This window comes from Hemicordylus capensis, chromosome 3 (genome assembly GCF_027244095.1).
Source record: "Hemicordylus capensis ecotype Gifberg chromosome 3, rHemCap1.1.pri, whole genome shotgun sequence".
NCBI classification, from domain to species: Eukaryota; Metazoa; Chordata; class Lepidosauria; order Squamata; family Cordylidae; genus Hemicordylus; species Hemicordylus capensis.
This window is the reverse complement of record NC_069659.1, coordinates 301,887,216-301,906,699: the sequence shown is the minus strand read 5'-3', so window position 1 is coordinate 301,906,699 and position 19,484 is coordinate 301,887,216. Positions and strand designations below refer to the sequence as shown.

General features: G+C 42.2%; 1 protein-coding gene across 3 annotated transcripts in view; it reads left to right on the top strand.

The window, feature by feature from the left end:
• Positions 1–5,124: 5,124 nt before the first annotated feature.
• Positions 5,125–19,484, top strand: part of CAB39 (calcium binding protein 39) — a 68,871-nt gene continuing 54,511 nt past the window's right edge. Inside the window, exons 1-3 of one of the 3 annotated variants that reach the window (XM_053309644.1) lie at positions 5,125–5,405; positions 13,192–13,245; positions 16,987–17,091. The gene's annotated coding sequence lies outside the window, so the exon portion shown is untranslated. The remainder of the gene's footprint in view (positions 5,406–13,191; positions 13,246–16,986; positions 17,092–19,484) is intronic. The other 2 variants (XM_053309645.1, XM_053309643.1) reach the window with 2 other exon arrangements.

Below are 19,484 nucleotides of genomic sequence, written 5' to 3'. Positions count from 1 at the left end.
CTTTGAGAGCAGTGGATCTTCTCAGTTGAAGAAGCCAGGCCTTTGGTAGGAGACAGGAGCCTTTTTGCAGTCTGCCCAGGGCACGGCTGAGCATCCATGGGCAGAGTTCCTGCTTTTTCCATGCGGCTTAGCAGGAAACTCTGGGATGGCTTCTGTGAGCAGGATTGCCCGTAGGCACAGAACTGCTAAACTCTCTGCCTAGTGGCCCCCACTTTTTATAGTGTATTTTTCTTTGATCTATACAAATCTCATCTTTTCCTGGGTTCCCCAGAAGGGGTGACAACTTGCTGCTATCTTCTGAATATTGTCTTTTAATTACCTCAGGATATTTGTTCAGTCCAGAGAGATCTTAATCCCATCTTCTGATAGCTGCTATCTTGAGGAGGGGACATAGCCCAAAGCAAATCAGTCCAGAGAGACCTTAATCCCATCTTCTGCAAACTGTGCACTTGGAAGGGAGTGGGAGGGGGAGCAAGTGTTAGTAGAAAGACTAAATCTACACGTGTTCTCCTAGGGTGGAATTTCTATAGACAGCAACTGAACGATCCCCTGTAGGCATAGCAGGGCCATCATTGACAATGATTAGCATAGATTTCTTGCACAGACATTATCTGATAGTGAGTTACATTTTAGCATATTGATTAGCTCAGGCCCGGCCCTTTGTGTTTTGTGTTTTCTTAAGTATCCAGTTCACAAGGCCATGCTGGAATGTCTCACCCAGAGGCCGAGCAGGAAGTTCACCCAGAGTTCAGGTGTGATTTCATCTCTTAATATAAAATGAAATCAGACACAGGCCTGTATTCCAGGCCTCTACTTCACCATACTTCTGAGTTGGTACCTCTGGTTCTGATATGTTATAGACCGTTCATAACAAAACGTTTCGGGCACATGCCTAGCTGACAGTGCTCAAGTGTAGTCACCATCCACATGCAAACCAAGGCAAACCCTCTTAGTAAAGGGGACTTCATGCTCACGACTGCAAGGCCAGCTCTCCACCCCAAGGAGACTTCTAAGGAGACATAAAGGATATCCTCATCTAGTCTTGTGGGGCCGTTTCAGTTGCTAATCCTCAGTGCTGTGAGGCCCAGAGGTTTGGTGGGCCTGGTGCTCTGTATGAGACCCCAAGTCCACTGTGCATTTGAATCTTAAAGAAGCATAGAGAGAACTGAACAGTAAAAAAATGATAGCAGTATGTTTGAAAGCTAGACTTTGAAAATAAAGCATCGCAAGTGAGATCTGCAACAAAATGTGGCAGTGTATCCCCAGCACCTCACAGGATACTCCTCTTCCATGCTCTGGCCAACCTAGAACAGGAGCCTTGGAGTGATGTTCCAGACTTGCAGGGAGAAGGCAGTTGGAGGAGTGGGTACTCCCCCCCCCACCACCCTTTCCCTTTATCTTGAGGCCTTCTCCTGCTGTGCTATATAGAGATAGAGCAGTGCAGGTACTGACTACCAGCCCCAAACTCAACTATTTGGGCTGGGTTTGGAGAGCTAGTCTTGTGGTAGCAAGCATGACTTGTCTCCTTTGCTAAGCAGAGTCTGCCCTGCTTGCATTTGAATAGGAGACCACATGTGTTAGCATGGTAAGATGTGGCCGCTGCTCTGGGAAGAGCACCTGAATGCTGGTGTGCAGAAGGTTCCAAGTTCCCTCCTTGGCATCTCCAAGATATGGCTGAGAGCGACTCCTGCCTGCAACCCTGGAGAAGCCACTGCCAGTATTGTGTAGACAGTACTGTGTAGGAGAGGAGAGCTGGTCATGGAGAGGAGAGCTGGTCTTGTGGCAGCAAGCATGACTTGTCCCCATAGCTAAGCAGGGTCTGCCCTGGTTGCATCTGAATGGGAGACTTGATGTGTGAGCAGTGCAAGATATTCCTCTCAGGGGATGAAGCAGCTCTTGGAAGAGCAGAAGGTTTCAAGTTCCCTCCCTGGCTTCTCCAAGATAGAGCTGAGAGAGATTCCTGCCTGCAACCTTGGAGAAGCCGCTGCCAGTCTGTGAAGACAATACTGAGCTAAATAGACCAATGGTCTGACTCAGTATATGGCAGTTTCCTGTGTTCCTAATACTGAGTTAGATGTACCAATGGTCTCAGTATATGGCAGCTTCCTATGTTCCTGTTTTACTGCTATATATACTACTACTGCTACAACATTGGAAGGATGTGTGGTTGGTTCTAGGAAGTGGGAAAGGGGAAATGTGCCCTGCCCCCGCTCTCCCGCCGCCCTGTTCCTTCTCTTCCCTTCCTCCTGAAACATCCATGTAAAGTGCAGGGAGGAGTGTTCTTTAGCTACACAGCACTCTTTCCTCCACTCGAGTCCCCTCCTCCCAGGTGCTTGCTATATCAACTATTACAACTACTATTTATATACTGCCTTTCAACAGAAGTGCTCAAAGCGGTTGACATAGAAAAATAAATAATAAGAGAGTTCACTGCCCCCAAAGAGCTCACAATTTAAAAAGAAGCATAAGGCAGACATCAGCAACAGCCCCTAAAGAGATGCTAGGCTGTGGTTAAATAGGGCCAGTTGCTCTCCCCCTACCGAATATAAGAGAATCAAAAGATGCCTCTTTGCTCAGTTGGTAGGGGATTAGTTAGGGGTTGGAGTAAGCCAAATCCTTCTTTCCATCCTCCATCCCCCCCCCCTTTTAACCAACTGACACCTTGGGTTGAAAGCAAACAGGGCCATTTGGGTTTGGGTTTTTTTAAAAAACACCCATATACACACACACACACACACACTTCTGAACAGCATACTAGAGGTTCCCTGGATTATGTATAAACCACTGCCATTTTGGGGTGGCCCTGTTTTGCTCCCAAACCGATAGGCACTTGACTGCCTGAGTTTGCTATTGGAACAAACAATGATGAGTCAAGGTTTCATCTTGACTCTAATGCATGCTGTTTCACATTCAATTCCAAGTAAATTATCTGTTTAAACTTGAAACTTTCAATGTAATTACTGTACAAACGACCGTAGTTTTAAATCATGCACATACAAACACACCCTCAGCATGGGCTTTGAAAGCATTTAGTAGGATCTCAAAAATACAGTGAGCAAATTGTTAGATTAGAAACAACAGGCGGGGTCCCAGGAAGCTGAAACACACCTGTTTAGTAATGCCCTGCTGGAGGGCTAAAACGTTAATTTTATTATATTTTGCACAGAAAGTGAACTGTCCAGCTGCCTTGTCTCTGAGCAGAGGGTTCAGCAAAACCTATGGGCATAATCCTGACAAAGTTAAGTGTGTTTAGTCCCAGTTTTGGGGAGTGGAGAGTAAAACAGGTAGCTTAAACTTCATGTTGAAACCAGCGGGATTTACAGCTGGTAATATTTACTCAGCTACTGCATATTTACTCAGAAGTAAGTCCTATAGCATAACATGGTGGCTTACTGCCAAGTAAGTGTGCATAGCATGACACCTTAAATAGGATTTGTAGGTTTCTGAAGCAAAACAAAATCTGCAATGCCTATTTAGCTACACGTGGACAGAAAATGAGTGCAGGTGTACTATTGGCAGGGAATGTGGGCTACGTAGGAAGCTGTCAGACCACTGGTCTACCTAGCTCAATATTGTCTAAACTGACTGGCAATGGTTCTCCAGGGTTTCAGGCAGGAGCCTTTCCCAGCCCTACCTGGAGGGACTGAACCTGGCCCTTACACATGCAAAGCAGAAGCTCTCCCACCACTGAGCTACAGCTTCATCCTATCCACACTTTTCTGGGTGCAAGACACACTGAACACAGTGGAACTTACTTCTGCATAGCCTCAGGCTGAACATAGAAAGGGAAAGGTTATCTGCACATGTTAAGAGGCACTCTTGATTATTACTTTATAAGAAGCAGGGTTGAGACTGGTCCCTAAAAAAGTATCGACACTTTTGAACTTGGTACTGGAGGAGACTCTTGGGGATACCATGGACAGCCAGGAAAACAAACAAATGGATCATAGAACAAATCAATCAAGAATTTCCACTCGAGGCACAAATAACCAGGCTCAAACTATCAGACTTCGGACACATTATGTGAAAACCCAGCTCCCTTGAGAAGTCCATAATACTGGGAAAAGTTGAAGGAAAGAAAAGAGGATGACCAGTAGCAAGGTGGATGGACTCGATTATGACAGCAATGAGGGTCCCATTCTCTCTGCCCTTGAAAAAGATATGGGTGGTAACCAGGGAAGGAGCTTTCTTTGTTGTAGCTTCCCAGTTGTAGAACTCTCCCCACAAGAGATGCTTGCCTGTGACTAAATAATAATAATTAAAAAAAATTAGAAGCATATGAAAAAAAGAGTTGTTAAACAGATAAACACACAAAACCTAAACAACAAACCTCTCTCTCTCTCTCTCTCCACACACACACACACACACACACACACACACACCCCGTTCACACATTATATCCAATAATGTAAAATCTATGTACACATGTTCCAATCTGTAGACATGTACTTATTCATACTTTGTATTCAATGTGTGCAGTTTGTTGGATAGGAAGGAAATAGTACACTTCCTATCAGCTCCCTGCTTTTGAGGACTCCTAAAAATGGCCATTTAAACAGAAACATGTAAATATCCGTTGCAGTCTTCATACAGACATCTGTCTGTTTAATGTAATGTCTGAATAGGGCTTTAGAGTCACCATATTCTCAACCACGTCATGTCATTTGGAACCGAGTAAAGGCCTGTCCCCTTCCCTAGGTCTTTTAATCTCTTTCACTGCTGCTCTTATGAAAGGCTCTTCCGATTCTCTTATCCATTTAAACATGATCCCCCCACCCTTCTTCTTCTGTGTAATGATTGTGCTTTCACTCCTTTCATTCATTATATAATGTAAGAGGCCCGGGAAGCTTTTAAGTGAAGGTAGAAATATCAAACGGTTCAAATAAGTAACTGCAGTTCAACAGGACTGAAACCTTTCTGGATCCCACCCAATTTGCCGCGGAGTAGAGACAGCCCTCGCTCTCTTAATCCAAGCAACAGATGGAGACTAGCGAAGGAAACGCCCGCTAGCTTCTGCCCATGCTCAGAGGCAGCCCTTTCTCGAGGCTGAGACGGATGCGCTCATCCCGCCCAGCCGCAGGGGGCAGCAGAGAGACGGCTGCAGCGTTGGGCGTAGGTTTCCTCCTCTTTCTCTGTCGCCGCTCGTCGGCCTCTAGTATCCGCCGCCGGGCTGGGAAGGGAAGAGGAGAAGAGAGAGGCGAAGCGGAGGGAAGGGAGAGGAAGCGGAGGGGCCGCTGCGCAGCCAGGACCGCGGGGCGGGGGAGGGGCCAGCAAGGCCGACGCCGAGCCGATCCAGCCCGGGCAGAAGAGCGCCGGCCAAGGCCTCGACCGGGAGCCAGCCGTCGCCGCCCGACCACGACGACGACGAGGAGGCAGCCGCCGCCGTCTCCTCGCAGCGGAGGAAGGTACCGAAGACACCTTGGGCTGCCGGGGCCTTGCGGGCCGCGGCTTACCAGACTCGGCGAGGGGTTGGTGGCCAGTGGGGCGGCCTTTCGGCAGGACACGCCGAGCTTCTGGCCTTTAAACGAGGGCGCGCCTCCGCCCGCTGGTGGGGAGGGGGGCAGCTGGCTGGGAAAGGGGCCTGGGGGTTTGGCCCTCCGGGTGTGTCCTCGGGAGGCCTGAGCGCGGATCACTCGCCCCCTGGCGCGCCCTGTTGGGCTTAAGCGGTGGCCGGGCGGGGGAGCGGGGACTTCTCCTTGCCAGCTCCCCTCCCTCTGCTTCTTCCTCCTCTGCCTGGGGGTCAAGAGCGTCAAATGCCTGCGGGTCAAATCCACCTGGGTGCTTACGGCTAGGAGCGGGAGGCTTAATTCTGGATTAACTAACGCGGGGTTCAAAGGGCGAGCTTGTTCTGGGAAGAACGGGCGCCTTGGAGCGCTCGGCTTGGGGACGAGCGTGGTGGTCCTCGTCAGGGGGCTCCACGAAACTTTCGTCCTCGAGCTCTCAAGCCCGGCTGTCAGTATTTAGGAAGGGAGGGATCTCCTTGAATCCGGAAACGCTCCGATTCCTTTGTGAGTGAGCGAGCGAGCGCGTCTTTAAAACTGGGAACAGCAAACAGACGTTTGTCAGATTAATTAAGCCAGTTTCTTGGTCCTGCAAAAATGAAAGCTTATTTGCTTTTCTCTTGCAAAGCTACGCACAAAGAAGCCCAGGTTGCTAAGTGTAACTGCATAGACAATAGAATCGTAGAGTGGAAGGGCTTTTGTAGGCCGTTTAGTTCAGCTTCGTGTAAAGTGCAGGGAATCCAGAGCTAGAGCCTTCCGAACAGATGGGTGCCTGGTCTCTGTTTAAAGATCTCCAGTAGGGGAGGTCCACCACCTTTCTCACTGTAAGATAACAACCTAATTTTTGAACTACTTTTACCACTAAAAAAAAGCTCCTAATCATCCAAAATCTAGTCTCCTGTAGTTTAAGCAAATCTAGTTCTGCTCTTTGGGGGAGTAGAGAAGAAGCTTTTATCCTCTCATGTGACAGCCCTTCAAGTATCTGCAGAGTGTTGTGTTATACCCTTCCTTTTCTCTTCTTTAGGCTAAACATACCTACACAGGGCACTCCCCCCTGCCACCATCTTCATTGTCCTCCTCTGAACTTCTTCCAGTTTGCCTACATTCTGCTTGAAGTGTGGTGTCCACAATTGAACACATTACTCCAGATGTCTTAATAGTGTGAAATAAAGTGGAACTGCTCCTTCAATTGCATTAGTCTTATTTGCAGCTACATCTCTGTAGCTCATGTTCTGTTTGTGAAGACTGCAATTCCAAGATCTTGGAATTCTAGTAGTACATGAGCATGTCCTAGTGCCAAGCCAGGTATCTCCCATCCTGTACCTGTGGATTTGATCTTTATTTTTGTCTAAGTGTGCTTTGTTAGAATGGAAAACTGGGCTGAAATTATCAGGTAATTTGACTTTATTCCTGCCTTCTGAGGTGTTAGCTATCTCTCCCAGTTTTGTGTCATTTGAAAATTTGATATGGATTCACTCTACAACTTTCTGCAGGTCAGGGTACTGTGTCCAGAATAGAGTCCTGTGACACTCAATGTGAAATCTCCCTCCAGTCTGATGAGGAACCATTAATGATCAGTTGCTGAGTGTAGTTTTCCAACCAGTTGTGAATGTACCTGATGGTATCATCATCTAATCCACATTTGATCATTTTGCTAATTAAAATATCATGAGAGATTTTGTCAGATGACTTAGTGAAATCAAGATAAATTATATCCACGACATTCCTATAATTTACTATTTCAATAATAGAGAGGAGTCTGTCAGGATTTATTCTTGGCAAATCCATGCTGATTTCTACTCATCTGTGCATTTTTATCAAGGTGCTTATAGACTGACTGCTTTATAATCTGATCTTGTATCTTCCTTGGAATCAAAGTCAGAGTGATTGGTCTGCAGTTTTTTGGCTCTTCCATTTTTTGGAAGATCAGGACATTAGCTTGTTTCCCATCTTGTATACCTTACCCTTTTCCTGTGTTTTCTCTAGGATTTCTCAGTGATTATTAGGCAGAGGTTGCAAGAGTGCAAGTTCTTCCAGTCCTGAAGGCTTAAACTCATTTAAGACTGATAGGTGTTTTCCTCACCCAGTCCTTGTCACTTTGGACTGCTGTTATGATTCCTCATTCACATTGCTTTTGTGAGGTTATACAGTTCCTTTCATGAGAGAAAGCAGGAGCAAAATAGAAGTTAAGCAATTCTGCCTTCTCTTCATTGCCTATTAACAGTTCACCATTACTGAGGAGCGGGCCTATCATTTCTTCCTTTCTCTTACTTCAAACCTGGAGAAGTCATCTTTATTGCCCTTAGCATTCCTTGCCAACTTTGGCTTGTTCTGAGCTTTAGCTTTCTTCACACTGACCCTACAAGTCTGGGCTATTAATCTGTAATTGTTCTTAGTGAAATGTCCTTCCTTCCATTTCTTATGTGTTCTTTTTTTTCAACTCATCACTAAGCTTTTTTGTGCAGCAACATTGGCTTCTTTAGATATTGTCCCATTTTCAGGAACTCCTACCATCTCCTTTTCCTGTTTGTTTGTCTAGGCATGGAATCATCATTCCTAGTATTTCTCTGAGCTTAGTAAGATCAGTTCCCCAGAAATTCAAGGTACATGTTGAATTTACCTCTTCCTGAAAAAGGAAGTCATCACAAGGATTTTTTGGAGATTTGATCCCTAGTGGGATTTGTCTCCCAAGAAAGATGAGGGTAGTTGAAGTTGGTCATTACTGCTAATTCTTGCTGCTTTTAAACATCTGTAATTTGTCTCTGGAAAGCATCATCCATGTCTTCTCCTTGGAATGGAGGCCTATAGTATATTCCAGCTGTGATGGTTTTGTCTCCTTTGTTAGCCAGATGCTTTGCACTGGACTACCATGTCCATTCTCTTGGATTTTTGTGCAGGTGTATATTTTCATGACATATAATGCTACTTCCATCTTTCTCTCACATCTTTTCTTTTTGAACAAGCTTTATCCTTCAGTTGCTACATTCCAATCTTGGGAGTTATCCCACCAAATCTTAGTTGTAATTGTCAAGTCTTATTTACTTTCCTGTACTAGGAATTCAAGTTCATCTTGTTTTCCCCAAACTGTGTGCTGGTGCATTGACATCACATGCTACAAATACTGTGCTCCATTGTGTCTGCTGCTGTTTTGTGGTGGGGTTTGCTAGGCAAGCCCACAACTCCCCCATTTTCTCCTGTAGTTCCCAGGTCTCTATCTTTAGTACTTACCTTTCTATTTGCTTTGGGCTTTTGTCTACAACCCCCACAGGATTTTGTTTAAAGCTCTCTTGATCAGGTTCCTCAGGCTTCTACCAAACACACATTTCTCAGTTCTCCTGGGAAAATCAATCTAGCATTTCTTAGTTGCTAGGCTATTTTAATACAGAGCAGATGAGTAGGCCTGTTCCTATTTTTATAAAGGCCTGAGTATTGCAATTGTAAATAGTGAGGTTGGGAATGATTCACAAGGTTCTTTGTGTAGAATACTTGCTCCTCTCCTCCAGTTAACTAATTTGATCTATTCAAGGGGATCCTGTTACAAAATTGACAGATTGGCGCGAGCTATTCTCTAAAAACAGTATGTTTATTAGATATGTACACATTGGATTTATTTTTGGAATATATGGTAATTGCACTACATATATTTAGCATTATATGAAGTGTGTTCATATATTTGGTGCTGCTTAATCTGGGGTTCTTGAAAATGTGTTTCTAATATTAAATACAAGATGACACACAGGCAATGAAATGCAATTAGTTAAGACTGAACTAATCCACAAAATAGGAAGAGAAATGAGCAATATGGTTTACAAATTCTGTAGGAGGAGGAGGAAGCATCTTAGATTGACATCTTCACAGTCTTATCTTTAAGTTGGATTAAAGTTCTTGGATTAATCAGGGGGGGTTTTTTGGAGCAATTTGAGCAGTGTTTTATTGGGATGTAATGAACTCTTCTGGACATGAGTACCCAACATTCTTTCTTTGGCGCTGCCCAAGAGTTAGGATCACATATGGATTGGCACATTGCTTTATATCACTTCATTGTCCATTATTGTCCTTATGGTATATTACTCAAATTGAGTTTGTATTGGCTTTTATATTTCAACTAATTTTTCTATTAATTGTATTAAAACTATTTTCCTAATCATTGTACTTAACATTCTTCTTGCATTATTTCATAGTACTTATTGTAGTTGTATTTTGTGCCTTCCAAGTAGATCTGTTATGACAAGAGGGTCTTGCTTCTCTCTCAGTTGTGTTTAACCTGAAGTATATGAATACATCTAAGAGCATTAGCATTAGCATGTTTTAAAGTTCTAAGTCATGTGAAGATAGTTGTGGCTGTTAGGCTGAGGAAGTGGTGCTGCTTCTCTTTGATTTTCTTACTGAGATTCTCCCAGGCAAAAAAATTGCACCTTGCAGAGATGGGCGAGACTGATAACCGAGATCTCTGGTGTTGCAAGAAAGTGGACACAAAGTGGAGTTGCAAGTAATTTTTCCTGTTGAACGCATGGCACAGCCTTGTTAAGCACTCCCTTCCAAATTTTTCTGCTCCGTGATATTGGGGTGAAAGTATCTTTGTTTAAATTTTATTTAAAACAAAAAACACCTTTACTGCAACTCTGTGGGCAGCACCTGGAAGTACAGAGAATCCTCCCAACAGCTGGCTACTGCTGGTTCCCATTTTAAAAAAGTTATTCTGGAGTCAGGAAATGACCCTGGGTGATTTCCTGCCTCATCCTAAACTAAAAAAAGATGACGAACCATCATTGCAAACACTATCCATGCTTCAAGTGCTGTAGAATCCTCATCTGCCTGCAGAAACAAGTTGCTGGGGGTGGGGGAAGAAGAGAAAATAGAAGTCCCACTGTCAGTAAATCATACAGCTGTAGGTTGTTAATGGCAACCGGAGGCAAGTGGTTATAACCAGACTGGGACAAGATTGATATGGCATAATTACTGTGGTGATGAAAAGATTTCTCATCCTGTTCTAAATGTACTAGAGGTCAATCGAATCTTCTTGTTTTACTTCTGTAATAATAGGGGGTTCCTTGTAGAATCCCATTGACAATAGATTGTATCCTAGCTTCAGTAAAGTGCAGCTCTGTTGCCGGAAGCTCCTTCTGGGAACAGAACAAGGGGTCTTTGAGCATGTACAACTTGCCTTCCGTTTCCAGAAGAAGCTTCCAACAATGGAACAGCAGTATGCTGCGTTAGGATTCAACCCAATGTGATTTATGGCACAAAGTGACTGACTCGTTAGTTGACTTACTGTTTGCACAAAGGATTGTAACACTTTCAGTTATTTAATTACATTTATATCCCGCCTTTCTTCCAATATGGAACTCGGAGCAGTCACTAATTCAGGCACAGATGAGACTTGGATCTGCTTGCCTTCAGCAAAGTGGCTATAGTAATTTCCTCAGACCATAACTTGGGACCAGTAGTTTGGTATTTGGGCACAAAGCATATTGGATTATCCTGAAATGTTGATTACATGATCAGAAATGAAGCATTAACAAGTTTGGTTCTGGTGTCGATTTATCATTTTTATTTTGTTTTCACTCCCTGGTTGTTTGGGAACCAGTTTAGATGCATTTCATGCAGAGTATTATGAACTTTTTTCCTTGCAATGGAACACTATTTCCCTCAGTGGGTGTTTATGAGTTTCAATAGGTGGTTACAAACTTATAAATGGAATTTAAACACACACCCTGTATATGATAAATGTATAAAATGGTTTACAGTGAATTTGGATACTCTAGAATCCAGTTCTCCATCCACAAATTTTGTAAAAATTTGATGTTCATTTTGTATGGTGATGACCTCAGCCATCGCAATAAAGAGTCTGAGCCATGATAGAATGGCAGCAAGTAGTAACTGCTGGGTCAAAGAAATATGTCATTTCCAGCCTCAATTCATGTCCTAGGCCCTGCCTACTATCTCTCCTGTTCATCTTTTCCTACTTTTCAGATAGCTCATTTGGAGTTTCTCCAGATATAGTTGGAGCAGTGGGAATCTCTCAAAAGAACCGCCTTTTCTTTTTCCATGTCATGCATGCAGCAGCCCACCATTCTTTCCTGCATTGCTTGCTTACATTTTGGCACACAGATAAAGAGGAGGGAGGTGGAGTGGATCTGGGCTGGCTAACCCAGTCCTCTAGACAGGGCCTGCCAAGCCTTCTCCAGCCCACCTCTCTTCTCCCTTCCACTTGCCTTCTAGGCCCTCCAAGATCCTTGGGGTGCCTAGAAGCTAAGTGGGCATGAGAAGGGAGAGGCAATTGTGTCACACAGAATAATTTTGTTTATCAAGGGTTGTCAACCCCCTGGTGTGAGATTTGGTTCCAGTTGACTGAAAAAAACCCCTCCCTCAACCGGTTTTTTGTGGTTTCTCCTTGCTTAGTCACCTTAAGTGGCACAGTGGGGAAATGCTTGCCTAACAAGCAGAAGGTTTGAGCCCCTGGTGGCGCAGTGGTAAAACTGCTGCCCTGTAACCAGAAGGTTACAAGTTCGATCCTGACCAGGGGCTCAAGGTTGACTCAGCCTTCCATCCTTCCGAGGTCGGTAAAATGAGTACCCAGAATGTTGGGGGCAATATGCTAAATCATTGTAAACCGCTTAGAGAGCTCCGGCTATAGAGCGGTATATAAATGTAAGTGCTAAGTGCTATTGCTAAGGTTGCTGGTTCAAATCGCAGCTGGTGTGTTTCCCAGACAATGGGAAATACCTATATCGGGCATCAGCAATATAGGAAGATGCTAAAAGGCATCATCTCATACTGTATGGGAGGAGGCTCCTGTGTTCTACCAAAAAAGACAGGGTGCTGTGAGCACCAGGAGTAAAAATCGACTTGATGGCACACTTTACCGTTACCTTTTTTATTCCTTGCTTAAAACTGTTTTACTCCTAACTTTGAATATCAGGTTAGAAGCCATGCACTACCATAAAGCAGGGTTTTCCTTAAGTGTTTGTGAAGTTCTGTCCTTATTTGGTAATGCAGGGGTTCCCAAAATTTTAAAAACAAGTTTCTCTTCTATTGCAAACCTTCAGCTCATATAGAGATATGAGACACACGCACTAGTTATGAGACAAACTACTTGAATAACTGGTCTACATCCAGACTAAGTTATTCATGACTACTCCCATTGAAATTAATGGAACAAGTAAACTTGTCTTATTAATTTTAGTAAGACACTTAGGAGTAACGTAATCCATTGACTGGAGTGGCCAGTGCACTTGCAGCATGGAGAGGCTGGAGGGCTCTGAATATCTCTTGGAATATCTTCTAGTTCCCCTAGGGGTACTAGAGGGACATAAACACTAATGACTAAGTGATCAGAAAACGTAGCAGTTCCATACCAATGATGCAAGTTGTAAGGCTGACTGTATCTAGGGGTACTATTACTCCCTGTTAGGAACCACTGTGCTAATATGTTGGATATTTTTCTTCCCCCACCCCCCTATGTTCCTTGTAACATTAGTTGGGATTTAACTATGTGTGGATGTTTCTGTTGCTCCCTGTATTCTGCTTTTCAGGAGCTGTGGATAGCTGTTAAAAGGCAGCAGGCCAGGGGCATAGCAGTCTTGTAGTGAGCTCTGGGACAAAAAGTAAAAATGGACCTGTGCCACCCCAACACCACACACCACCTTCCTTTCTTTCTTTCTTTCTTTTTCTTTCTTTCTTTTATTAGAGGCATTTAATATACCGCCCACTCCGAAGACGGTGTACAACAACAGGCAAACAGGTAACATTAAAAATTACATTACATTAATAATTAAAAATTATTAAAGAACTAAAGTAACTAACAGAAAAATGAACTACAGGGCAAAGGCCTGGCGAAAAAGAAAAGTCTTCAATAGCGATTTGAAGATTGGTAAGGAAGGTGCTAGTCGGATCTGTAGGGGGAGAGAGTTCCAAAGGAGCAGGGCAGCAAACGAAAAGGCCCTTTCATGGGTCCTAGAGCCCCGAACATCTCGGAAATCAGGGACCGACAGAAGGGCCACCTGAGCTTATCTAACCGGACGGGATGTAATACATGGGAAGAGCAAAAAGTAAGCTGCTGCTCACCTAGCAGAGGCCCCTCTCAAGAGCTCAGGGACATCCCCCCCCCTCAGGTGTTAAGTTGTAGCTTCACCCCTGAAGTGACCAATAGGCTGCCCTTTGGATCCTGGCTTTTAAAAATGTTTCTGTAAATATTCACTGCATATTTACAAAATGTGTGTGAGAAAGCAGACATCAGTTAGTCTTCATTATAGAATTGGCTCAAAAGGAGTTTAACCTATATGCCCACTGATAGTCCAGTGTGCAAGATAGTCCAGTAAAATATGGCTTCTTGAGTTTTTTTAATTGCTTGCAGACATAGGGCTACGCCTGCTTCTGTGAAGCTATGTCAAGAATGCCCCACTTCTCTGATATGTCTAGATTCCTAATATAAAATGTTTGCTTGGGAGGGGAAGGCCTTCTATTTTTCACACACTGAAATAGTTGGCATTTTTAATGTAGATTCTCATTTAAACTGTCCTGATCAAACTACTGCTTTATCTTTCAGTATATTGTACAGTATCTGTTGACTCGTATAGTTATTTAGAAATTTTGGTGTCATCCTTATGATGTTATTCATGATCCAAAAAGGATGAAAAGCTAAAATCTGCAGAGTAGAGTTCAAAACCCCCCACCACTGATTAAAAATAATAATAATAAAATTCAGTTTGGCATAATTCTAGAAGTGCTATGAATTTGTTCCTGGCCTCTTCACAAGATGAAGTTCCTTGATAATCAGACTTGGATTTCAAGTCTCATGAAACTAGATCTCTTTGATTTTTAGGAAACTGGAATTATTATAATGGTGGGAGGTCCTTAGTAGTAATAGTAAATTACTTTTAGGGACATAAACACAAATAACTAAGTGATCAGAAAACTTAGCAGTTCCATACCAATGTTGTAAGGTTGACTGTATCTAGAAGAAACAGAGCCTTGTGGCACCTTGCATACTAATAAATATGTTGTGGCATATAAAGTCCACTTTGTCAAATCTGATGTAGTCCATGAAACCTTATGTCACAATAAACCTGTTAGTCTTTAAGATGTCACAAGGTGGACTTGGATTTATTGTAACATACAAATGCAACTTAATCTCTCATAAATTTAGCTAACAAATAGCTGTGCAGAGGTGTTCATAGTGTACACTGAAGGATTTTTCTGCCTTGCCTGTACATCCACTTGTTAGTGTCATAACAAGATTAATAAATGTAAAGAGGCAGAAATAACCTAATGCTGTGCTTTTAATAACTTTTGTAAAGGGGGAAATGTTTAAAAAGGAACATAGAATTTAGAACATATTTTGAAATCGGCAGGGTTTAAAAAATAAAAAAATGGATTTTTAAAAACTGATTTTATAAAAATCATAAAGAACCTAAGTCAAAGACATCATGATGAATATTAATCATAACTTCTATTTATATTCTATGAACATGTTAACAGCCATATATGGGGATTGAGAGATAATGGACCTGATCAGTCCTATTCTTCAGGTGGTGTATGTGCAACTCTCTCTCTCTCTCTCTCTCTCACTCACTCACTCACACACTCCCACCCTTGCTTGCCCTGCCGCAAGTGCAAAGGTCAGTGATTGGATAGAGGATTTGGGGGGGATGAAGTATATCTGAGTGAGGTGAAGGAGGAGTTTGGATATAAATGCACAGGTTTGGGGAAGGGAGGGGAATAGAAAGTGAAACCAAACCTGAACAGATTCATGCAGTCCTGAGGAAACATTTTCTGAGAGTATCCTCCATTGTAGAAAGGAAACATCTATCATGCTAGCAGGCCATAAGAGAGACCCCATTTGGGAATATTTTAATGAAATTCCTGTACTGTGTGTAACAAAGGTGTGTGTGCAAAATGCAAACAGTGCAACAGTGAAATGTAAGGCCTGGTTGCCCAAATGAATCACACTATGCGAAGTGTTGCACCTATCTTCTACAAATGAAACCTACATCCATCTCTACATATGTATTAAGGTCATATTAGACAAAAATAATGTACTTTTATAGAAAATGATTAAATAGAATTTTCCTGACTAGTATTTTTAAATCATTAAAACTCAGTCTTTCTGTGAAGCAACTTACATTTTTTTTAACTCAGATCAGCCCTGGAAATCGGTATGCTGCTCTTGCTCTGGAAATAATTACTGAATAAATAAATAAAAAACATCTGCATATAAGTTTATAACCAATGCCCTCATTGCTGCTTTTAATTCTGAGTTGCTGCGGCTGGTTAGAATCAGGCAATGCTTATAGCATCCATAAATTAGCACTTTGGACACAATATGGTGACTTCTTCACCAGCACAAGACTACAAATGTTGGTCTTGAACATTTGAAGGGCAGACCCAATAGTGCAGATGTCTAGCATGGGGCTGGCAGTTTTCCAAGCCAACCTTAATTTATTTAAGGCAGACTTAAAGCTGAAGAGCAGCTTCCCCACCCCATGTAGCTTCATTAGTCTCCTGGAAGGAGCCGTTGAGCTTGGCAGCAGAATTGCTTGCTTGCATGGAGGTGGCTGAAGCAAGGTGTGCTGCACCATTAGTCTCAGATTTATATCTGTAGAATACGGGTTTGAATTCCTTGAGGCATGTACTCGAACAGAAATGTTTTGAAAAGTTCTTCTCTAATTAGACTTAACTTGGTGTGTTTGACTTTATATAATCTTCTTGCACAGAATGGAAATGGTTGTAGATAAACTTATGTACTTCGTGTTCAGCATATTTATTTTTGGAAATGAAAGTAGGTTTCCCTAGAATAGGAAGTAAGCTGGTATCTCTACCACAGATAACAGCTTTTTTTTTCCCCTGTAGAAGGAAAGTCTGCTCTAAAATGCATGTATTAAAGAAAATATGAAATGGATACTGAATAGGCAGGGTTTAAAACAACAACATAATACTGTGGGTTTGATTGGAGGAGCTGCAGACTTCAACTTGCAGAATGGGGCTTTCTTGACTCCTTCCTGCCCTCCTGCTCCCCACAAGCAGCTTATGAGGGTAAGGGGAGCCTGGGCTTGGTATGTGTGCAGATGGTAGCAGCTAATGGGGGAATTGTAAAAATTGGAGAGCACCTTCCCTTGTGGAAACAGAAGTTCTTTCTCACAGTGTAGGAAGTCATAACAATGGGTTGCAGTCCCAACTTGCTTCATTTAGACAAGACTATTTTCAGGTAGAAAAGCTGGGTGATCAAATGAGCTGCCAGGCAGTCCCACCTCCTTACTCACAGGATCCCCCCCCCCTGTTTCTTTCCTGCCTTACTCTTGGCTATAGGGCTTTCTTGCTGCTCCTGTGTTTTCCTTGTTCGTTCTTTTTCTTCTGTATCTCTTAGTGAGTTTGCCTTTGTCTCTTCAAATTGGAGAGACTCATCTCTGATCTTTCATTCCTTTCCTGCAAAAATAAAAATGTATGTTCTCCTTTCTCTCTCTCTCTTCCTCTGGATCTTTCCCAGACCAGGGATATCTTAGCAGGTTCCCTCTCAGAGGAACCTACTTCCGCCAAAAGGGCCAGGCCTCCTACTAGGCCCAAGACCAGCAAGAAGCATGAGACCTCTAAGGTAGGAACTGCCATCTTGTGGTCAGAAAAGAGCAAGCCTTAATATCCAACCCCAGTGCTATCATTTTAATCCTGCACAGTCTTCAGAAGCAAGCCATCCCAATTGCTATGAAATTTCTGAATAAGTGTACTTAGGGCCATCTTATTGCCTGAACCTTTGAGTCAGTCAAGTAGTGTGACCTGTTTTATAATGCTAGTGTAGCTAACAGACCTGCCTTATTGTTTTGGCATAAAATGATGGGGCATTGCCACTGCACAGCAATATTGTTCATTGGCAGATACAACATAATATATTACACTGCGGTCATTTGCCCTCAAAATTGGTATGGATGGTATTGGTGAAGAATGGGGACAGCTCAGGTTTAGCCAGCTGTTTATCAGCTCAGTTGTGGTCACTGTAAATGAAATAGTGGACAGCCTTGCCTAGGATACTGTTATAGCTACTTCAGAGCAAGTTATGTATGAGCTGTCACAGCAGTGCAGAACGTATATGCTTTAGGTCAGTGTTATTTATGTGACGCTTTAGCCAAAGCTTGAATACTCTGGACAATCATTCTGGCACTGTGTAGAGACAGCCATTCCCATTGCATTGCTGTGCCTTGCCCAGTGCTGTGGGGCACCTTTAGGGAGAGGTTTCGGAGCCCTCTTGAAAAAGGTATGCGTGGAGTGCTGAGAAGCATAGCCCTTCCCAGTGCTTTTCTCCTAGTGCTCTTAAGAGAGAGCTCAGTCACTCTTCAAGGGCCCTCCCAGCATTGAGAAAAGCATAGTGTGGTGATCAGGATGGTGGGAAATGGCTCTTGCATGGAAGGTTGGATTTTTTTGGTGCCAAAGTGGTCCCTGCTTGAAAAATAGTGAAGATCAGTGCTATAGGTATCGGATCAAGTGTTCTGAATTCCAGTAAAGTTAAATTACCAAATGTGAATTGAATTGCATGCTGCTATGCAACTCTGCAATTCTCTCTTAGAATTCTATACTCCCACATTATGCAACTTGTACATTACTTTAAATCAGGGTGGATTTGATTTAAATCAAACTGATTTAAATCACGATTTAAATCACGATTTAAATCACTAGCAGGGTGGATAAAAAAAAAATCCGATTTAAATCAAAAATCCGATTTAAATAAAAAAAATCAATTTTTTAATTCAGATTTTTTTTATTTTCATCCACCCTGCTAGTGATTTAAATTGTGATTTAAATGGTGATTTAAATCAGTTTGATTTAAATCAAATCCACCCTGCTTTAAATCAAGTTGTATTCAGTGTGATATGAATACTAGTATGTCCGTTGATTAAAACCTGCTGTATATTGCTAGCCAATTCTAGTTAAAAGGAAATTCAGTTCGCATTAGCCACAATTAATGTTGGTACTGTACTGATGTAACACTTAAGGGCAGGGGAACCTGTTTGTGGGTTGGTGGTCTAGTACAATGCAGAATTAGTGAAATATTGCTCAAATGTATGTAGTTAGTGTGCCCTTGTTGACAAATATATATAAAATATAGTTTTAGAGATCTATTTAACTTTGATGTGTTTTTTATTACTATAATTGAAGTAGAATGTAAACTTGGGTGAGTACCAGAACTTTAAATTGAGGTTTTCCATTTGGTGATTTAAATCTTGATTTATACTGCTGGTTTAAATCACTCCTCTAACGTTGTATAAATGAGCCACTTCAGAATTGAGCCAAAAGGGGAGCAGCCACCCAGTTCATACAGAAATAACTATAGCAGTTCCTTAGAAACATATGTGATCTATTTTGGGGGCACAAAGATGTAACTTTCTCTCAAGTCCAGTTTTACTCAACCCATTACAGCTTTAAAAATGGAGACAGCTGAATGTGCTTTGTAACATACTACACGGTTTCAGCTATAAATATGTAATATTGCCTGTTCTTGAATTGCAGATTTAAGCAAGCTAAAATAGGGAGCATGTCTGTGGTGTCTTTCAGTTTTAAAGCATCACTAAAACGCTGTAACAGACATATACATTATAGCATGGGAAGGAGAAATATGCTATAATTTAACTTAACACCTCCCAAAAAGGCTGTTTTCATTGGTAGTAAATCTTGAAAATCTATATGTGAACTGTATTCTGTCTGAAATGCTTAAATAGTGATTTAAAATATAAATGGGTTATATAAATAAATAATAAAATTTAAAATGTTTTTGAAGCAAATACCTTTCTACATGGAATGAAAAGGTCTTTCTGGTTGGTTCACATCCTTAAAATGGAAATAAGCATAGAACTTTGCCATTAGTTATTGGGAATTGAGCATTCTTAAAAACTTAAAGCTAGCAGAATTGAAGTTATTTAAAACATTTATATAATGCCCCATGTAAAATCTCAGGGTGGTCTACAAATTAAATAATTTATAATAGGTTTATAGTCCCTA